At 43.6% G+C, this 19,647-nt stretch overlaps 2 non-coding genes across 2 annotated transcripts; both read left to right on the forward strand.

Moving 5' to 3' along the window:
• Positions 1-7,310: 7,310 nt before the first annotated feature.
• On the forward strand, positions 7,311-7,384 carry TRNAV-AAC (transfer RNA valine (anticodon AAC)). Its single transcript has one exon. It is a non-coding gene; the product is annotated as a tRNA-Val (tRNA).
• A 4,650-nt stretch (positions 7,385-12,034) lies between these two features.
• Positions 12,035-12,108, forward strand: TRNAV-AAC (transfer RNA valine (anticodon AAC)). Its single transcript has one exon. It is a non-coding gene; the product is annotated as a tRNA-Val (tRNA).
• The last annotated feature ends 7,539 nt before the right edge of the window (positions 12,109-19,647 follow it).

The raw sequence follows: 19,647 nt of genomic DNA on the forward strand, positions 1-19,647 counted from the left end.
GGGCTGAAGCAGTTGCTACAACAATCTACATAATGAATAGGACTCCCATTGCAGCAATACATGGGATGACTCTAGAGGAGAGGTATACTGGTAGGAAACCAGATATTTCTCATTTGAAGATTTTTGGTTGCATTGCCTATGTTCATGTGCCAGATGAGTTGAGATCCAAAAGCTGAGAAGTGCATCTTTATTGGTTACTCTCTGCAGAGCAGAAAGGGTATAGATGCTATAACCCTTCTACTCGTAAGTTTACAGTGAGCAGAGATGTTGTTTTTTATGAGATGAGTAGCTGGTATAAACCAGTAAATGTGATTGATGATGTAGATGCACAAAATGGTAATGTTGCACAGAATTCACAGCAGCAGTCACAAAATATTAGTGGACCTGGAGTGTCCTCTAACAGTGGTTCACATTCTTCGCCATGGACAGGCAGATTGAGATAAAGAGAATCTCCTCAAAACAATGCAGATAGTGGTATGCAGGTTTTACGAAAAGGAAAAGAGAAGTTAGATCAGCCCATGTCTGATGTGAATGCAGGTCACTCTTATGTGGATGGTTAATCCAATGGCTCAGAACAGAGCATTGATGATGAGTTGGGCATTCCTTCTATTGTTACACCTGGAGTAAGGAAGACCAGGGATGTTTTGAGAGCACCTGGGAGTGAACCTACTTTGCGCAGGTCTACGAGAGCTAGGTATCCTGTGGATAGGCTGAAATATGATGGATTTACAGCCATTCACTATGCATATATGGTCAAAGTGATACAGGAACCAGAACCCACTTCTTTTGAGCAAGCCATGGGAAAAGAAAAATGGGAGAAAGCCATGGATGAAGAAATGGATGCCTTGGAAGCAAATGCTACATGGGAATTGATACCTTTGCCTAAAGGTAAGAATGCAATTGGCTGTAAGTGGGTTTATAAGGTGAAGCACAATACAGATGGTTCTGTGAACAGATACAAGGTAAGATTAGTAGTCAAGGGATATGCACAAACATATGGCATTGAATATGAAGAAACATTCAGTCCGATTGCAAGGATGGCAACCGTAAGAGCAGTCATTGCTATGGCTGCATCAAAGGGATGGTCTTTACATCATTATGTAGACTGCTGTAGCAACTGCTTCAGCCCAATAAAAATCTGGCAGGTCTTTTTCATTGAGCATGGCACGAGATACCTCTCCAATATGCCTGTTTTTCCTTTCTGCAATTCCATTTTGTTGTGGGGTATGACTGCATGAATAGTGCTGTTTTATGCCATGCTCCTGCAGGAACCTTGCAAACTCATTTGAGAGGTACTCTCCCCCTCCATCTGACCTTAGGCATTTTATTTGCAGACCTGTTTCTTTTTTAGCCATAGCTTTAAGAGTTTTGAAATGCCCAAAAACTTCACTTTTCTTTTTCATAAAATACACCCAAACTTTTCTGCTATAGTCATCAATAAAAGTGATAAAATAATGACAGCCTCCAAGAGATGCAGCTTTAGTAGTCCACACATCAGAGTGGATTAATTCCAATGGCTTCTCACTCTCTTGAACATGTCTAGGAAATGGTTTCCTTGCCTGTTTTCCAAATTGACAGGCTTCACATACCTTATGCATTTCTGCAACCTTGAATTTAGGCAATCCTGCAACAATATTTTGGGCCTGCATTGATTTAAGTCGATGTACATTAACATGACCAATGCGTTTATGCCAGATATCAATATCTGCAACTACACCGGTCCCATGTGCAAACATTGCTGCACTCAATTCAGGCATGTCTTCATCCAACGTAAACATTCTGCCCTTCTTCTTTCCTTTTGCTATCAAGCGACCTTTATTTTTCATATCCTCAACAAAGCATCCATGAGAATTAAATCTGACCTGCAAGCCCTACTCAACCATTTGACCAACAGAAACCAGATTCTTGGTGATATTCGGGACATGAAATACATCGGATAGGTATTTCTTTTTCCCATCCTGCATAAACAAAGGAATTTTTCCAATCTGCACAATAGGATGTGCAGTATCATCACCAGTCTCCACAAATCCTGGTTTTTCTATTTTCCTTGCATCCTCCATCCATTCTGCATGACCTGTCATGTGGTTTGATGCACCTGAGTCAACATACCATACATCGTTGCTTTCTTCTGCACTTGTCACAGAATTGTTCATGTGCTGCACCATAAACAAATGCTCATTTCTGTCATTACCCTGTCTACTAGAAGATGCATAATTCCCTTGTTGCAATTTCCCATTCATGATGTCATTTTGCTTTTTATAGCAGTCTTTAGCCATTGATCTATTTTACCACAGTAGTAGCATTCAACATTGTTGTTTGCATTTTGGGCTCTTTGCCATCCACCACGACCTCTTTGGCTCCCCCTACCTCTAGAGTTACCACGTCCTCCTCCATAGGACTGGTTTTCTTGAGTTTGCTGCATATTTTGATTTCTACCACGGCCTCCAAATCGGCCTCCTCTACCTCTGCCTCTACCTCTTCCAGCATTTGAGTAGAAGACAACTTCTTTTGAAGTTCCTCCTGAAGAAGATGCACCACCATTTCTCTGCTCCTCATAAATTAGAAGAGCAATCAACTGCTCAAAATCAAGAAATCTTTCACGGACGGAAATGGATGTTCGGAACTGTGCATAATCCTTTCCTAGACCATTCAAGGTCACAGAACCTAATCATCATCTTCCACTGGCGACCCGATGGAAGCAAGTGCATCTGCAATCTTCTTCACCTTCATGTGGTAGTCGTTGATGCTCATATTTTCTCTTTGCACATTGTGCAACTCTTGCTTGAGCTGCATTTTCCTGGCTTGCGTATTTGTGCTATACATTTTTGACAAAGTATCCCATGCCTCCTTTGGCGTACTTGCATCTTGAATATGCACAATCATAGAGTCTGAAATGCTGATAGACAGCCAGTACATAACTTTTCTGGCTCTCTCATGCCATGCTTTAAATGCCTGCATTTGCTGTTGATTGGGAACATCAGGAAGAACTGGTTCTTCTTCATTTCCTGCAACAACAAATTCCCAATATCCTTTTCCCATAAGGAAATTCGTCATTCTAAACTTCCATGCTTGGAAGTTGTTCTTGTCAAGCTTTTCAGTGACAATCTGTGAAAGAGAATCAGACGCCATTACAGAACACTGCAAAAAATTCTGTCACTGCAAAGAACACAGCTTCAACCTCACAAGGGCAAATCTGCAAAACTGGAGAAAGTGGTATTTGACCACACAGTCACTTCCTAGTGACGATTTTGCATATACAGGAACCAAGGATGATTCTGTAACTCCCAATGTCTCTGCACACGAGCATACGATGCAATATCTGTGGTAACTTTTCACCGACCTGTAGAACAGTGGTTGCATAGCATAAAACAGGGCTTTTTCCTGAGTGCGTGCAGAAAACTTCCGCCTCCAAAACAGGCCCCGAAATGGGCTCAAATAAAAAAAACAGGGCTTTTTCTTGAGTGCATATACTACCCTCTTGCTTCACCACGAAGGGCGTCTCAACCTGAGACAATGCACTCTTGCAATTTTCGGTTGTGCTGCCTGCAGAGATCTGCTCCCAAAACAGAAAATGAAAGCAACACTGCTCCTCTTATCAGAACACCGCGAGCTTGGCTTGCTTTCTTGAGCTCCTTACCACGAACAAGGCTCTGATACCATGTCACGATTGTGGGAGAGAAGGAAGGAGTCTCACTTGTAACTTTCTTGCTTGCACAATGGGGGAATACACACAAGGGTGGAGGCTGAAAACAGTTTTCCTCTTCTTAGTTGTGTAAGCCAAAAAAACTCACATACATAGAAATAGAAGAACCCTATATATGGGTCTCAAACCAAACTCAACTAACTAAGGTGGCATACTAACTGAGCCACGAACTAGAGTAGATAAGGATAGCTGTCATCTAGCTATTATTCATGGGCGGTGTACCAACCGCATCTGCAACTGACAAGTCGGTGACATAAATACACAACGGTCACCCTGGCGTATCACGAGTGGAGCTCGATATCTCAACACTTTGCATAGGTCTACCAGAGCTAGGTATCCTGTGGATAGGCTGAAATATGATGGATTTACAGCCATTCACTATGCCTATATGGTCAAAGTGATACAGGAACCAGAACCCACTTCTTTTGAGCAAGCCATGGGAAAAGAAAAATGGGAGAAAGCCATGGATAAAGAAATGGATGCCTTGGAAGCAAATGCTACATGGGAATTGGTACCTTTGCCTAAAGATAAGAATGCAATTGGTTGTAAGTGGGTTTATAAGGTGAAACACAATGCAGATGGTTCTGTGAATAGATACAAGGCAAGATTAGTAGTCAAGGGGTATGCACAAACATATGGCATTGATTATGAAGAAACATTCAGTCCGGCTGCAAGGATGGCAACCGTAAGAGCAGTCATTGCTATGGCTGCATCAAAGGGATGGTCTTTACATCAGATAGATGTAAAGAATGCCTTCTTGCATGGTGATTTGCAAGAAGAGGTCTATATGGAGCAGCCACCAGGTTATGTGCATGCTGTTCATCCTAAGTTTGTTTGCAGGTTGAAGAAAGCCTTGTATGGCTTGAAGCAAGCACCTAGAGCATGGTCTGACAAGATATGACAGTATCTTGTCACTATTGGCTTTCAGATTTCCAAGGCAGATTTCTCACTTTATGTGAGAAAAACAGAGAAAGCTATTATGCTACTTGTCATTTATGTTGATGATTTGATTATGACAGGTGATAGTGATGAAGATATTCTTCATGTGAAAATGCTATTGAAGCAGAAGTTTGAGATGAAGGATTTGGGAGAGCTGTGTTATTTCTTGGGCATTGAGGTGATTAGATCACCAAGTGGGATACGGCTCTTGCAAAGGTAGTATGGATTAGACATGTTGTCCAAATATAGGATGACAGGCTGTAAGCCTATTTCAGTTTCTTTAGAGCAGAATGTGAAGCTGAGCGCAGATGCAGGTGAGCTTCTGGAAGACCCTACTATGTACAGACGCATAGTAGGAAGTTTGATTTATATGACTATTACCAGGCTAGATTTGAGCTATGATGTTGGATTGGTAAGTCAGTTTATGCAGGCTCCAAGGAAACCGCATTTGGATGCGGCTAGACGCATACTCAGGTATGTGAAGTCCACATTGCAGTATGGACTATTTTATGAGACTGGGGTTCAGATACAGTTGCATGGATACACTGATGCTAATTGGGCTTGTACTATTTCTGATAGACGATCTACCAGTGGATATGTGTTCTCTTTTGGGAGTGCTGCAGTCACTTGGAGCAGCAAGAAACAGCCTACAGTTGCCTTGTCGAGCACAGAGGCTGAGTACAGGGGTGTAGCAATGGCTGCATGTGAGGTAGCTTGGTTGCATAAGCTACTTTATGATATGCATCAGCCTACAGATGGGCCAGTTGTCATTTATTGTGACAACATGAGCAGTATACACTTGGCAAATAACCCAGTCTATCATGCTAGAACAAAGCACATTGAGGTGCATTATCACTACGTGCGGGAGAGGGTTTTACTAGGTCTTATTGATCTAGTTTATGTCAGCACAGAGGATCAGGTAGCTGACATATTCACGAAGGCATTGGGCACAGAGAAGCTGCGCAAGTTCAGAGACCTGCTTGGTGTGTAGGAATTGGGATTGAGCTCGAGGGGGAGTGTTGAGATATCGAGCTCCACTCGTGATATGCCAGGGTGACTGTTGTGCATTTATGTCACCGACTTGTTAGTCGCAGATGCGGTTGGTATACCGCCCATGAATAATAGCTACATGACAGCTATCCTTATCTACTCTAGTTCATGGCTCAGTCAGTATGCCACCTTAGTTAGTTGAGTTTGGTTTGAGACCCATATATAGGGTTATTCTATTTCTTTGTATTAGAATTCTTTTAGCTTACACAACTAAGAAGAGGAAAACTGTTTTCAGCCTCTACCTGTGTGTGTATTCCCCCATTGTGCAAGCAAGAAAGCTACAAGTGAGACTCCTTCCTTCTCTCCCACAATCATTTAAAAAGTTGGAGATGGAGGCAATATGCATTTGTTGCACGCTACAGCTAATGGTCATATTGTGCAAAGCCCGCCCCCTTTATTATCTATGATTGACAAGAAGTAGTCCCACAGTAGTTTCTCTTTGACCACAGAAAACAGGATGCAAGCGAGGCAAAGCCTCGCAATGTGTGGCGCGCGATACATGGCTAGCAGGCTTGGTAGGCAATAGCCAGCATTGAGATCACTCTCTCGAACAATCCGCCACGACGAATGTATGTTGCATAAGATCTCTATTGAAATGGCATGCATCGGCTCCCTTTTAACATTCGAGAACTGTCTATTTTCTTCTATCCACAAGTATCGGTATCCGCTGTCTCATTCCATGTAAATGCATTAGAGTTTGAGCTTGCATGCAGCTAACATGAAATAGCACTGTTTAGCTTTAGATGACACAATACTTCAATTATGATGTCGGGTGTGTACTTGCTTCACAGAGGTCCGTTATGAATCCTTGGACGCTGTAGCCTTTGGCCGTAGAGAGAGACGCATGTTATGAGACCTTCAAAAGCATGAATGCTTTTCCCCCGTGTTGGGGTCGTGCACGCCGTTATATGTGCGAGTGGTGCGGCTTGTTGCGTGCGAGAAGCGCATCGTCTATCCTTTTCTATGATCGAAAAGGGACTCACGAAAACGTGGGCTACAACGCGCATGGCGAGGGCCGCGGTGATGCCAACCATGTGAAGCGTAGGTGGGCGGGCAATGCCGGCCAAGCCAGCTAGTTCCTTAGAACTTAGGAACAAATGTGTTCATGCATAAAAGTCACCGGATTGTGGGCATGCGCGCTTCCAAAGGTGGTAACAACGTCGAACAAACTAGCTTAGGAGAAGGTTTTGCTAGAGCCGCACTAAAGTTGAAACTCGCACACCCAGAGTACTTACTCAGGGCCTTCTCAAGTTCATTGTGAAGGAAGTCATAGCTGGTGGATATGTAGCCTCACACACGCAGAGTGCTCAAGCCCTTCTCAAGTTCTTTGTGAAGGAAGATCCGTTTGGGAGTAGAGGGACCTTGTTGCTTTTTTTGTGCAGTATCGGGGCGTTCAAGGAAACGTGAATTGGATGTGAGGGGCGATTTGGCATATTACAGCGCGTTTTTCGAATTTACAGTTTATGTACTTCAAGTACGGTGGTTCTGCCCGGATGCATGCGTTCAAGCAGTCTCTCGCGTACGCAAAAGCTGATCGTCCTTCGCAGGGAGCCTGTTTGTGAACGGGCATGCACTTATGAAGGGCCGAGTACTACACCGCCCCGCTTCCTACAGCCAAGGTTTCGTGGTGTAGTTGGTTATCACGTCAGTCTAACACACTGAAGGTCTCCGGTTCAAGTCCGGGCGAAGCCAAATACCGGGTCGTTCCTGTCTCCTTTGGTCGCTTGGGTGCCGGAGTCCTGAGCCAGCCTCTTGCCTCTTTTTGACGTTGCCTACGAGGCCTGACAACTTTCTCCTCTGATTAAAGCAAAGATGATAGGCGCATATACGATGCGTCTTCGGATCGCCCAGCAACCGAGAATATAAAATTCACAGCCAGGTTTTAGGAGAGATGAAGTGAAACTACTTTACACATGCAACAAATCCGCGTAATTCAAGAAAGCGAGCGATAATTTGCTTCTCTCCTTTGACTTCAACCAATAAAGGTTTTGGGTACTTCATCATGCCAAAAGACATGCACAATGCGGCTCCTGCTCAACATCCAAGGTGAACTAAATTTGCCGAGAGATAAGCATTGCACCTACTATTTCCCCCAGAATGTTACAAATCACTGAGGCTCACCTGCAACAACCAGGAAACGTGAATTAATAGCGTGCTATCATGAATTTGTGTATAAGTTACCAAGGGTCAAGGAAGGACCCACTTCGGGCATTATGTAGGTGGATATAGTGGGGGTAGCTATAGTTCTAGAGGTGGCTCATCACCTAGAGGTCATCTCTTCACCATGGAGCATGTACTTGGTAGGTAGTATGATGCACTCTCCTAGAGAGGATGACTGGTTTTTGAATTTAGGCACTACAAACCATATGACTCACCATGTAGAATGGTTTGATAGAAAGCTATAAATAGAAGCTGAAGAGTATGTGGTTATACGAGACGACACATTGCACAACATAACTCATATAGTTGTTTCATTGAGGAGTTCAAGAATGGCAACCGTGGCAGGCTTGTTGCTCGTGGTCAAAAGAAATACAAGTTATTTGCTTTGGATATAGGACTCCCATCATATAAAGCTCTACATATGTTGAGACAGGGCATGGAAAAAATAAAGATGTAGAACTATGGCATAGAAGGATTGGGCATGCGAATTTGCAAAGGCTTAAACAAATGCAGTCTAGACAAGTGGTTCATGAATATCCACAGTTTGGATATGTAAACCATGATCATATGTGTCAGCCTTGTCTCAGTGTGGCAAGCAGTCTAGACTCCCATTTCCAAAGAGGGCAAGATATCCTATGGAAATTGTATATCTTGATCTTTGGGGTCCATATCAAAATGTCTCTTTGAGGGGAAAATGTAGGTTTTATATTTAGTAGGATGATATGGGCCTGCTTTTTGCAGCATAAGAGTGAGGCATTTTAAAAGTTTTCGGAGATTAAGGCCATGGCAAGAAAACAATTAGGGGGCTACATAAAATACTTGAGATCGGATAATGGTGGAGAATATATGTCAAATGAGTTCTCTTACTGTTTGAGAGACCATGGGATCGATTATTAGCAGAAGTAGCACGGGCAACGATGAATCGGATGCACATATGCCCGTGACTTATTAGGTTGAGGCAGTACATATTATAGTCCATATCATGAACATGGCATCTACAACTCGACATATGATGTTCTCAAATGGAGACATATGAGAAGTCAACTTGTGGGTGTCTTGTTCATCGTGGAGACATTTGATGGCAAAAGTGGAGCCACATATTTCAACTACGTTGTACATCATGGAAAAAGTGCCATAGAAGGATCTTAAGCCATTTATTTACCCTTTTGGTTTGTCCCCATCAGTTTGTGGGTGATATGCAGTGGATGGAGAAAGCTAGGTGCCTATAAATGTAAAAATCGCCTGCCAAAAGTTACTCATAAACTTGGCATCCTGATCATGCACTATTACTTGTAGTAATCCATGTACTTGTCACACTACTTGAGTCTTGGGATACCTTCCACATTGCTATGAGTGCAAATCCTCCTGATGATAGCCTCAAGCTCAAGGATATAAAGGGTGCTTTGCTCGAAAAAGAAGTAAATAGGAAGAATATTGACGTAGCTCATACTTCTTATTTAGTTAAAGTGAGAGGCAAACATGGTGGTAATGGAAATAGTAATCATGGTAGAGACTCACAGTTTAGTAAGGGCAAGTCCAAGTCTCATAGGTAATCAAATAGTAATTTCCATGGTCCTAAATCCTCTCTTGCCTATCATTATTGTGAGCACTAGGTTCACATAAGGTCATAGTGCCATAAGATGTGCAATGACACGTGCAAAAAAGGCAAAGAGGAAGCACATGATAATGCCAAATCTTCTCATGATCGCAACATCGTTTTAAAGTCTAGTGTTCAGATTGAAGAGATAAATACCTTGGATTACAACTTAGATGATTACATACTTATTGCTTCATCACTTAATGCTACTTAGTTACTTGATATTCAGTCTACATATTCTTAGTATTGGCTTCTAGATTTGGGGGCTTCCTTTCATGTTACCCACATCATCACTGATTTTGTACCTACTGTACTTTTACAAGTTTGGTCGGGTGTTGAGGTGAGCCCAAGATCTACCACCAAGACCCACTAACCTCTTATTGTTCAAGCATTTTAAGCGAGTACTAATGGCTACCTCTCACATATTCGATGTGCTATCCATCCCTACGAGTGTAGTGAGCTTACCTTGATGCCCGATTGAGTTGTTTCCTCTCTCAAGCACTTTAATAGCTCCACGATTCTTAATACAAGCTCAAGCATCCTCAAATCTCCACTCCAAGTTCCATCCTCCATAGCCATGCACGAAGTAAGAGAAGATAAGAGAAGATAAGAGAAGAGAGAGGATAGTAGAGAGCTTTATCTCCTTGATCCCTCACCCTCACACACTCACTCCCTCACACTCTCACACTCCCTCCCTCAAGCACACACAAGCAAGCAAAGAGAAGAGAAGGATAGAAAAAGAAGAGTCCACTTTGTCACACACCAAAGAATAAGCTCTCATTCACTTTTTGAACTTTATATACAAAGCCATAAATCCCATTTGGGTGGTCATCCCCTTTTTACATGGCGGGCCTAGGTCCTTTTTTCTATTGTCCTCCTATCTTCCTAGCTTCCTTCTCACCGCCCACCTACATTTACGATTTGCATAAGTTAAAGCCTGGTGCTCTTAAAATAAATCATGATGCGCTTTGCGCTCTTTTACAAAAGTATTGACTTGCGCTTTTTCTTAAGTGCCTCTCCTTGATTTAGGACTTTTTCACACTTTTTGTGATTTCTGGTTTTTCTTGGCATACCTTCATTCTCCATTCCGCTTTTGCGTTGGCTTTGTCTTCTGCTTTAGATTTTTTGGATTTTCCACCTTGTTCATTTGAGGGTTGACATTACCCCCCTCGTGGTTGAGTTCCAGTCCCATGGCACTTGGTGGGTGATGAGTCGGACTTTGTTTAGAGGATACAAACATGGTGTCTATTGACACTCATCTAGTGTTCTTAGCACTTGTGTCTTTTGACACAATCAACTCTTGTACTGCTCAAATTTGAGAAATTGGTACTGATTTTCTACTGTTCTAGCCACTCTAGCATGGGCAAATACTCACTAACATGTTGCTTCAAAGGAGTTGGGTTTCATACCTGGTAGACCCGCATTAAGCTCATCTTGATGAAGAAGGACCTATGGGCCATCACCAATGGACAAGAGAAGAAGCCCCGGGATGCAATTCTTGCAGTTTCTTGGAAAAAAGGAGATGACAAGGCTCAAGCCATTATAAAGCTCGAGTTGGATGATAACTACATCCATCATGTGGATAACTGTGACACATCCTATGATACATAGAAAAGATTAGTTAGTTAATTAATTTCTCAATTAACTAGTTACTAATTAATAGTAACTACTAGTTAACTCATTAATATTTACTTGATGAGCTATGAATTATAAAATAATTATTATTAATTAGTAATTAACTAGTCACTAATTAATCATTTAGTTACTTGATTAATTAACTAATTAATAATTATCAATTTATTAGTTAATTATTATTTTTAATTTACGAGAAATGAAATAACTTTTTTTTATCTTTATATGAGACACAAAGAGAGAGAGAGAGAGAGAGAGAGAGAGAGAGAGAGAGAGAGAGAGAGAGAGAGAGAGAGAGAGAGAGAGAGAGAGAGAGAGAGAGAGAGTACAACGGATGGATGCAACACCCCCCACCACAAATGCTCTTTGCCACATTGTGGAAGAGACGGATGGATGTGACCCCTTAATAGGCTAAAAAACAACCACAAATCTAGTTGGGCTAGGAAAAAGAGAGTAACAAAGTGATGGGAGAGGGATGAGAGAGAAAAACAACGTCGAACAAACTAGCTTAGGAGAAAGGTTTTGCTTGAGCCGCACTAAAGTTGAAACTCGCACACCCAGAGTACTTACTCAGGACCTTCTCAAGTTCATTGTGAAGGAAGTCATAGCTGGTGGATATGTAGCCTCACACACGCAGAGTGCTCAAGCCCTTCTCAAGTTCTTTGTGAAGGAAGATCCGTTTGGGAGTAGAGGGACCTTGTTGCTTTTTTTGTGCAGTATCGGGGCGTTCAAGGAAACGTGAATTGGATGTGAGGGGCGATTTGGCATATTACAGCGCGTTTTTCGAATTTACAGTTTATGTACTTCAAGTACGGTGGTTCTGCCCGGATGCATGCGTTCAAGCAGTCTCTCGCGTACGCAAAAGCTGATCGTCCTTCGCAGGGAGCCTGTTTGTGAACGGGCATGCACTTATGAAAGGTCGAGTGCTACACCGCCCCGCTTCCTACAGCCAAGGTTTCGTGGTGTAGTTGGTTATCACGTCAGTCTAACACACTGAAGGTCTCCGGTTCAAGTCCGGGCGAAGCCAAATACCAGGTCGTTCCTGTCTCCTTTGGTCGCTTGGGTGCCGGAGTCCTGAGCCAGCCTCTTGCCTCTTTTTGACGTTGCCTACGAGGCCTGACAACTTTCTCCTCTGATTAAAGCAAAGATGATTACATACTTATTGCTTCATCACTTAATGCTACTTAGTTACTTGATATTCAGTCTACATATTCTTAGTATTGGCTTCTAGATTTGGGGGCTTCCTTTCATGTTACCCACATCATCACTGATTTTGTACCTACTATACTTTTACAAGTTTGGTCGGGTGTTGAGGTGAGCCCAAGATCTACCACCAAGACCCACTAACCTCTTATTGTTCAAGCATTTTAAGCGAGTACTAATGGCTACCTCTCACATATTCGATGTGCTATCCATCCCTACGAGTGTAGTGAGCTTACCTTGATGCCCGATTAAGTTGTTTCCTCTCTCAAGCACTTTAATAGCTCCACGATTCTTAATACAAGCTCAAGCATCCTCAAATCTCCACTCCAAGTTCCATCCTCCATAGCCATGCACGAAGTAAGAGAAGATAAGAGAAGATAAGAGAAGAGAGAGGATAGTAGAGAGCTTTATCTCCTTGATCCCTCACCCTCACACACTCACTCCCTCACACTCTCACACTCCCTCCCTCAAGCACACACAAGCAAGCAAAGAGAAGAGAAGGAGAGAAAAAGAAGAGTCCACTTTGTCACACACCAAAGAATAAGCTCTCATTCACTTTTTGAACTTTATATACAAAGCCATAAATCCCATTTGGGTGGTCATCCCCTTTTTACATGGCGGGCCTAGGTCCTTTTTTCCATTGTCCTCCTATCTTCCTAGCTTCCTTCTCACCGCCCACATACATTTACGATTTGCATAGGTTAGAGCCTGGTGCTCTTAAAATAAATCATGATGCGCTTTGCGCTCTTTTACAGAAGTATTGACTTGCGCTTTTTCTTAAGTGCCTCTCCTTGATTTAGGACTTTTTCACACTTTTTGTGATTTCTGGTTTTTCTTGGCATACCTTCATTCTCCATTCCGCTTTTGCGTTGGCTTTGTCTTCTGCTTTAGATTTTTTGGATTTTCCACCTTGTTCATTTGAGGGTTGACATTACCCCCCTCGTGGTTGAGTTCCAGTCCCATGGCACTTGGTGGGTGATGAGTCGGACTTTGTTTGTTGAAGTAGCCAAGTGGCTTTTTGAGTTTGTATACGAGCCGTGTTGGAAGATGTGTTGGAGGGATTTATGGAAGTGTGAGCCCCTTGAGTTGGAGATGATCCCCTACCTTGGAGGGATTTATGGAGCTGAAAGGCCCTTGAGTTTGGACTAAGCCCTAGTCATGGAGAGAGGCTAGTGGGTGAATATGTCGTTGAAATTGAATATTGTGTTGGATGGATCCGTTGAATGGCCCTTCTACGGTGGCCTTCTTATGCACTATTCGAAATGAGCTTCTTTATTCACTTTTCGATTGGGGTTTTTGCGGCCGCCCCTTGGTTTGTTGGTGGGCTAGCATGGTAGGGTGATTCATAAGATGGGGAGCACATTGCATGGATGATGGGGTCACTGAAGCTGGTGGTGGGGTCTTCAGTTGTACCTAGGAAGAAAAGAAATGTGCATTACGTGTGGGTGTGCGCCACTGTCGTGTGGTGCATGTGCACATGCTAATGGGATTGAGCTTAGGGTGACATGTCTAACCATAGGTGAGTGTTACCTCCTTGGGTGTGTCCTTCCCTTGATGTGCCCTAAGCGGAAAGTGTGGGATCAAAATGAGGCTAGGGGGTTAGGAACGGAGCCGGGTGACCAGGGCCACCGGGTACACCTAACTTGAGAACCCCTAGGTGCATTGACAGTGATCGATGTGTAGCTTGCGTTGTTTTTTTTTGGAATAAACAGTTTCTTGAATTTGGAGAAGTAATACACAATGACAGATTCATTTTCTGGATTCGTGGGGGTGGGATGGGGAAATTGGGAGCTTTAATGATTTGTTAAGAAAGTGCATGCTTAGCATACACATTTTTTGGCCTATTCTAACATGGAGAGTTGTGGTGGCCAAGAATGGATGGCTACATTTGGTAAATTGACTGTCGTTCATGTCCTCAAGAAGGGCCATGCAAAAGGATGAGAGTAAAGCATCGCGCAACATTAGCCTAGTCATGGCACACCCATCTATTCCCGCATTAATGTCAAAAAAGAGCGGTAGAAGATGCTATTCTGCCAGTGCGGGGGGTTGCTTGAGGAGAGTCCTAAGTAATCTAATATAGTTACATGTTGTTACAAAGGCAGGGTTTGGGAAAGAGGAGAATTCCATTAGGAAACAGGCCATGGAGTTCCATAGATCTTGTTCTGAGAAGGCGAGTGGCTCCTTTGGTTTTGTGGCATTGACATTGTGGATCCTCGGGAAGTCGTATCAGCCATGGATGTCCGGGTCAAAATCTACTCCCACCCTTCAGGGATATGGTAGATAGGTTGGTTGTTCCGTTCGAAGGGCAGGGAGCCACAAAACGACATCCACATGTCCACATTGCCATTTCAGACTCTTCTCCTCCACTTAGATTGGGATTTGTGGCCTTTCACCGTGTGGGGTACCTCCTCAACCTTGTTTTCCTAGTAATCTGGGGCTTTGTCCACCAAGCTATTGGGTTTTTCTCTCTTTCAACGAGCCATATTTCACCAAGCCTTTTTCCCATGGTGATTACCTCTGTTACTACTTTGGTGGATAGCACTTTGCTCAAACCCGCTGGATATCGAAAGGTGAAGTCGAAGGGTTGGCGATGATTTTACCACTGCTCCCATATTGACATCTCTATATTCCAGTTCATGGGTAAGCAGTCCCTTTCTAGTGGGATGGGTGGTTGTGGAACTGCAAGTGATTGTGCTTAAGCTCTTTTGCGTGCTTGATCTAACATTCTGACCCTCTTCTTTTTTGCTTCTGCCTTCCTTTCTGCTGTGGCATCTTGTTCTTGCGGGGGCTCTAGTTGTGGTGAGGGGGGTGGTGGGATCCACTCCTCATCTTGTTGCTTCCCTTCACGGCTTGACCCTACCCCTACCTCCTGGGATTTTCGTTCTTAAAGTTCCCGGGCATCAATATCCTCTGGTTTCAAGCTTGCTCCTAACCATTTCTCTTGCTGATCTTGACTGATTGGGTCGAGACTTGCATCTTGGACCTAGGAGCACAGCCCTTTTTTGATTGCCTTCTGGGCTATTTCTAGTTTCCTTTTAAGCACATCAACTGCCTCCTTCTCCTTAGAGAGTATGATATCTAAGATTATGTCGAGGAAGGCACGTTGTTGGATTTTGAGGCTAGCTCGAGCAGTGCCTGCCCTGCCCTCTGCTAATATTCCGCCTCCCTCTGCAAGGGCCAAGCGACTCGCTAGATCCTTCACTTGCTTCTCGCTCTTGGCTTCCCATTCCCTTGCCTTCTTTCTCATTTCTTCCAGGCCCTTGCTTTACCTTTGTGATAGTGCCACTATCATTGGCTCTTGCCTTTTCCATTTTTGTACAAGGTCCTCTTTTTCTTTTGTTAGGCACCCGATCTTCTCCTCTAGTGTTGCTCGTTCTTCCTTGTGTCATTGCATTCCACGTTCTTCTTCTCTCTCTTTTTTCCATTCTTCCTGCTCTTGTGCTCTCTCTGCTTCTAATGCGGCGAGCTCTTTCATGCCCTCTTGAAGTTTTTTCACCTATGCTTTGAGCTTCGTTTGTTGTAGAACTAGGAGCTTGTATTCCCTTTGCATTGTGACCAGCTCCTGGTTCTCTTCCTCCAGTCTATTTCACAACTGTTCTTCGTTGTCTTCCTTGGCCCTTAGCTCTGCTCTCAGTGCATGGATTTCTTTGTGTTGCAAGGCCACTAAGCGGGTCTTTTCTAGTTGGGAGGCATTTGCCATTTCCCTTTCCGTTTCCATCATCGCCACTACCGCTCTCTTCTCCTCCTTTGCCCTTTCCAACTGAGCATAGAGCTCCTTAACCTGCTCATCCTGGTCTGCGGCTTGCGGCTCCATGGTGATAGCATGCACCTTTGGTCACTTGGATCCCTGTTGAGATTCGGCGTCTGCAGTAGCCAATATTTTCACTCATGTGGTTGGGGTTCCCACATTGGAGGTGGGCATTGGGGTATGTGTCTGATTGACTAAGAACTATACCCACGCCATGAGGTTGTTGGCATCCACAATGGCTGGGATGCTTGCCATTGCTGTAATGGTTGGGGTAGGCAGGGTCGCGTAGAGGGTGGCTTTGAACTTTCCTTCAGGGATGGGTGGAGGCAAGTCTTCTGCCACTTAGGCATTGGTTCTCGGCCTGTCCTGCCTACATGGGCTCATTGCTGTTAGTTTCTCATGCCTACATTGTTGTTCAATTGACATGTGTACAGCTTATGCTAGGTCCTCGTCTTCTTTCCTTCTCAACTCCACTTCTTGTTCCATAGCTCTTTTTGACTCAGCCTTGGCTTTAAGTAGGTCCGCTTCTTCTTTTTTCTTTATCTCTTCCTCCTGCTTCTTCTTTGTTGCCTTCTTTTTAGGCATCTTTGCCTTCCGTTTGTTGGATTGAGCTTCTTGCTCTCCCTCTTCTTCACTAATCGTCCTCTCACTTGATGGTTCTTTGTCGTGACGAGGAGGTGACTTCTCAAGCATTTCATTTGATCCCTCTTCTCCGTCTCTTGTGCCTCTTTCATAGCTTCTCAGATAGGGATAGTCAAGACTCCTCCATACCCTATGAATGCGGCCTTGGCCGATGGCTTCTTCATATCAGTTCCCTTTGATGATGGGGATTCTCCACCTGCCTGTCTACTTATGAGGTCGAGTGTCTTGGTTGATTGCTCTATGGTTTTCCTAACATAGCCATTCCAATCCACTTCATGCAATGAATGAGCTACCACATTCTCCAATATGGGCACGCTGATTCTATGCATGAGCGAATTGTACCTTAGGCTAGAGAAGAGGGTGTGGATCACCTTTGCTTATGCCATCATTTGTTAAGACTCTTTCCTTCTTTATCCCTAGCATGGCATAGACGTCTCTTTTGTGCCTCTTCTCCACCTTTGGTTCCAATCCTAGCGCCTTTTCCACTAAGATCTTGCTGAGTGGGACCTGCACCTGCTTAATTCCTTCCCTGGTCGCCAAGGACACTGTCCCACTCTCCTTGTCAAGGTCATATGTCCTCGGGAATTTCACACACCTAGTGTGGTCAAAACTTTTTGATATACGTAACGAGGTTGCACTGATCCACAATCCTCTTGATAGGCTATTCGTTGGTCAACACTCCAAGTTTGATCTTGTGGGTGCTCCTAAACCTGTGCTGGTTGTACGCCCGCTTTTCAAGGGATAGGCTATACTTTTCTCTTTCCTCTTTTGTGAAAGGTAGGTGGTGGGCTTGATCTTGCTGCGACATCTTCAGCTCCTGTCATAAGTCATGGTTTGCCATTAGTGCTTTTCCACCTAGCTTTACCGAAAGACAAGACTTCATGCTTGGCAGATAAACCTATTTTTTTACATGATTAGACTTTTTTCCTTCAACAGTCTAAGTCCATTGCTTTCAATTTTTATTGTCAATTCCTCAATCACAAGTTACTTCATCCTACCATTGAGGTCCCTCATGTCCCACATTGTTGTTATTTTCCTTTATGGTTCTTACTATGTGTTTTGGCTTGTTTTCCCTCATGTCCCGCATGTGTTATTTTCCTTTATGGTTCTTGCTATGTGTTTTGGTTTGTTTTACCATACCTCCCCCTCTTTGAATTGAGAAGAATCCTTCCTAGGATTAAAGGGTTGGAGGATGATGGCCGTTCAGCACCTAATGTGAGAGTTTTACCTTCGCATGAGCCATGCATAGAAATTCAGATTATACTCAAGATTAGCATAATTGTCCATGTCAAAAGGGCGAATGCCTACGTGCATAATATAAGTGAGGACGTCAAGCAAGAAGTCATTGGAGTCCATTTGACTAGCGACATGCAACTCCTCCTCTGTGATGATGTGATCTAAAAATAGATGTCCCTCAATGTGCTCCTCTAGGGGTTGGTTACGAATAGAAGGTAACACCCTATAGGAAGTTGAAGCGACATAGGTTGGGTCATATTCAGATGCCTTGATTGCGTGTCGCTATTTAGCATTGGTCATTATTTGGTATCCCACTTGCTCCCATTGCAATCATAGAGCATACCATTTCTGTAAGAAGGAGGAGTTATGGTTGACAAGCTGTTCCAACTTTGTGATTTCTTGATTCCTGGCCGAGGTTAGTAGTCTTGTTATATGACATAATGAGACGTTGCTTGATGGCTTGTTTGTAGGATATCTCAGTTGCAATTAATTCTTGAGCTACTTCAGAAGCTTTGACAGATACAAATTCTGAATCTTCCCAAGAGAAAGGGAGTGTTTGTACTTCCGTTGCTATAGGTTTGTCCAAGAGGCCTGAGTCTAGTCGTTTGTAGAGATTTTAGCCATGGTCATGAAAGTAGCGTCCAAGCATCAAAGGTAAGCAACCAAGTTGTCCCCTATATTTTTAGCTAAGTCCGTGGCTAAGGTTAAGATTGATCATCGCTCATAAGAGGGTTGAAGGCCGATGGGGGGTTGAGGCTTAACAAGACTAGAGAGTTCAGCACAATAGGTGGGAGCTTGGCCGCACATTCGATGTGTTTAGTGGGAGTTGGCAAGGTGGATGCATTGTGACTCGTAGTCGACATTGCAACGAGCTTGCTTCTTGAAAGTTCATCCCAACAGTGATTCTGTGCCTGCAATCTTAGTGTTGGGCAACACATAGAAAATTATTGGCATGCTTTTCGACTCGATAGAAACTATAACCTTGCACTTTCCTAGAAGTTTGTAGGGTTGGCCTCCATAAGGGGTGAGAATAGCATTAGTGGGCTGCAACTACGGTTTGCCAATTTGGGTCCAATGGTCATGAGTCAAGGTATTAAAATCAGCTCCCTCATCGTTCAATGCGAGGGCTAATGGTGCATGTGTGTTTGGCGATGACCATCATGCGTAGGTAAGCTGGTGGTACTACTTCTTCATCCTCATTGTCCATCTCAGTGATAGTGGCTACTCGTACGTTGACTGGTAGCGTTGGCATTGGGGACTCATGCAATGGGTGCATGGGGAGAAATTACTTCTTTATGTGGCTGCCATTGAAGAAGCATGTGCCCTCGCCCTCTAGGTTTTCAAGTTCTACATTTCCAGTTCAGCTAATAGTTTGAACCTTGAAAGGTCTTAGCCCTTGGAATTTCAATTTTTTCTTATGTCCTTTGACTAAGTACAGTAGTATTAAGTCACCATGTTCAAAGCTGCACTGCTTGACATGCTTGTCGAACCAGCTTTTGCATCTTGCATTCTTGCATATGAGAGAATGTGTGGCTAGAAGTCGAGTTTCTGTTAAGTGTTTGAGTTCAATCAAGCATTCAATCCATGCTCCCTTCCCATCCCATCTTTCTTGAAGGGCAATTCTAAGGCTTGGTATGAAGAATTCCAAGGGAAGGATTGCCCCTGTACCATATGTCAATCTAAAGGGGATCTGTCCTACTGATGTCTTGTAAGTCGTGCAATAGGCCCACAAGGCCG

Source organism: Lygodium microphyllum, chromosome 26, assembly GCF_053477565.2.
Source record: "Lygodium microphyllum isolate KBCC chromosome 26, Lygodium_microphyllum_v1.1.10, whole genome shotgun sequence".
Lineage (NCBI taxonomy): Eukaryota > Viridiplantae > Streptophyta > Polypodiopsida > Schizaeales > Lygodiaceae > Lygodium > Lygodium microphyllum.